Source organism: Petaurus breviceps, unplaced genomic scaffold (genome assembly GCF_028583685.1).
Source record: "Petaurus breviceps papuanus isolate PSGF00001 unplaced genomic scaffold, PetGlider_PUasm1.0 90849, whole genome shotgun sequence".
Lineage (NCBI taxonomy): Eukaryota > Metazoa > Chordata > Mammalia > Diprotodontia > Petauridae > Petaurus > Petaurus breviceps.
Window position 1 is genome coordinate 4,231,248 of NW_027187361.1, and position 3,037 is coordinate 4,234,284.

The following is a 3,037-nucleotide window of genomic DNA, read 5'->3' on the forward strand; positions in this document are numbered from 1 at the left end:
CCGTGGTGCTGACCTCATTGTTGTATGCCTGTGAAACCTGGACAGTCTGCCAGTGCCATTCCAGGAAACTTAATCCCTTCCATTTGAATTGTCTTAGGAAGATTCTGAAGATCACCTGGCAGGATAAGGTACCGGACACTGAGGTCCTTCTTGAACTAAACTGGCAATCATTCAAACTCTGCTTCAGAGAGTGAAACTCAGATAGGTTGGCCAAATTGTTCAAATGCAAAACATACACTTACCAAAAATACCATTTTATTGAGAACTCACACAGGGCAAGCATTCACATGGTGGTCAGAAGAAGCGAAACAAGGACACTTTCAAGATCTCTCAAGAACTTTGGAATTAATTGTGTGACATGGGAAACATTGGCACAGGACTGCTCAGCACGGCAAGCCCACATCAGAGAAGGTGGTGTGCTCTATGAGCAAAGCAGAACTGAGACAGCTCAAAGGAAACACAGAATGTGCAAGTTTAGAGAATCCACCTCCAATGTTCCCACAACGTATTTGTGGTAGGGCATTCCGAGCTGGCATCAGTCTCATCAGTCACAGCTGGACACACTGAAACTTGACTCTAGCATCCTGAAGTCACTTTGATCCTCTTCGAGAGCAAAGGACAACCATTCTCCCATACAGGATAGTGAATAGCTGTGAGTCAATATTATTTTTGTTGTTGTTAATAAGGATGATAATAAGTATAAATCCCATGTATAGGGCACTTTAAGGTTTGCAAAGCAAAACTTTTATCCGCTCTTCATGACAATTTTGTGACTACGTGCTATTATTATCCCCATTTTACAGATGAGAAAATTGTCTGAAAAAGGTTAAAAAACTCACCAAAGGACTCACAGGTAGTAAGGTGGAGTGGCAGTCATCTAACAAGCATTTATTAAGCATCTAATATAGTAATCCATGCATTATACTAAGCACTGAGGATACAGAGAAAGAAAAAAAAAACAATAAATCCTACTCTCAAGGACCTCACAGTCCTGGACAAGGAAGCGGTAAACCCCTCCAGGTTGTTTGACTTTGGGTTTGGGCCTTTTTCTCCACGTCTGTTTGGGGGCCTGCTAGGGTCCCTTCATCAGAATGCGCAACTTTTTCCTGGAAGTCTTTCCTCCTAAAGTTTGGCAACTAGAACAGCAGTAATAAGCTTATTGAGCAGCCCCATAGCTGCAACCTACGCAGGCCACATGGAATCACACATTCCAGCCATCACATTGGCCACTGTCCCTGGGGGCTGCACATGGCTCCCCTTCCCCAACTGGGGACATCTGCAGTCCAAGATGACAGGTACTTCTGGGGAACATTAGAGACATCATGCTACACAAACAAGACAGATATAGAATAAACTGGAGATAGTCTCAGAGGTAAGTCTCTGAGATTAAGGGAGACTGTGAAAGGCTTCTTGAAGAAGGTTGGAAGTTTGGATGAGACTTGAAGAAAGTCAAGGAAGCCAGGGAATGAAGGTGAGGAAGAACAGAATTCCAGGCATAGGAAATGAAAATGCTTGGAGTAAGCCTTGTCTTGTGTGAGGAAGAACATGGAGGCCAATATCATCAGATGGTACAGGGGATTAAGTATAAGAAGAATAGAAATGTAGGAAAAGGCTAGGTTATTAATGGCTTTAAAAAATCAATAGAGTATTTATACTTAGTCTTCTGACTCCAAACACTTCATGATTTCCAGCACTCCACAGATACTATGCCACCTAGTTAAAAGAGTTTAATTAAAATCATCATGTAATAATTCAGAATTTTATGCTGTGGTATTCCATGATAAACCAAGAACCTTTCTAGATGCCAGAATACACTGACCCTAATGATCCTTAGGCTCAGAACTTCTGACAGGATAATAAATTTAAGTTAAAGAAATTTTTTTGGTCAGGGCAGCCTTTTTACCCTTTAAAACATATCACAGACTTTCATCTAACAGGTAAAGTTAACCCTTGTTGACACTGTGATGAAGGTGAGAGCAAAAATTCTCAGTTGCTGAATAGGGAAATGGAAAGAAAGGTGAGCAAACTCAAATTGAGTGGAAAGAGGAGGTTTTGATAAAAGTGAGAGTGAAACTATGAAAACAACTTACATCAAATGCCTGTTGTTGGTGCTAAACAATTCTTAAGAATTCTCTGCTCAGAATCCTATTTCTTATTAGTAGTCAAAACTGTCATCATACCCGTTAGGCAGTTTAGGTCGACAGTCATTTCTCATAACAATTTTGATTGCTCTCAGAGAGGTTACAAGAATATTTTCTTGCCCATAATGAAACCTATCCTTTTAGGCTCCTTATCTCTCCTTTCTGTAATAACAAAAACCCCTGTCTCCTCTGCCTTTAAGCATGTGTTCTTGCAATCTTTGACCCTTTGCATCAATTGTTTTTCTCACATTCTTACATTATTTCTAGCCCATGACCACACATTCTCTCCAATTTATCCTGCCTGATGATTTCTGAATACAGCTGTCTGCAGACATAATCTTATTAAATAACTACATAACTCTGGTGAATTAAACCACTTCACTGAATATATTCTCTTTCTCAATGTATCGGGGCTTACCTGATCATCAGTTTAACTTAACTGGGTACTATAGTGCATGGACCATGTCTGATTATGTATCTCTACAATAGTGAATTCATGGAACTCCACTAAAGAAATTATAGTTACCATTTCCAGATAGACTTTCTTCAAGTTTTAGAAAGAGTCCTACAAATTATGTCTTCTATTATTTTAAGATAAAATTGTAATGAAAATGACATGGCTTGATTATTTTAGAAGCTAGAAAGAAGCAATATAGAAGAAAATGGCCTTTTATCTCACTACTGCATCTTAAAATAGTTTAATGCCCAAGTCAATAGATGAGCAAGAAAGAGGCATATCGGGACGGCTAGGTGGCGCAATGAGTAAAGCCCCAGCCCCGGAGTCAGGAGGACCTGAGTTCGGTTCCGGCCTCAGACACTTAACACCCACACACAAAAAAACTAGCCGCGTAAACTTGGGCAAGTTACTTAACCCCAATTGCCCTCCAAAAGGCAAA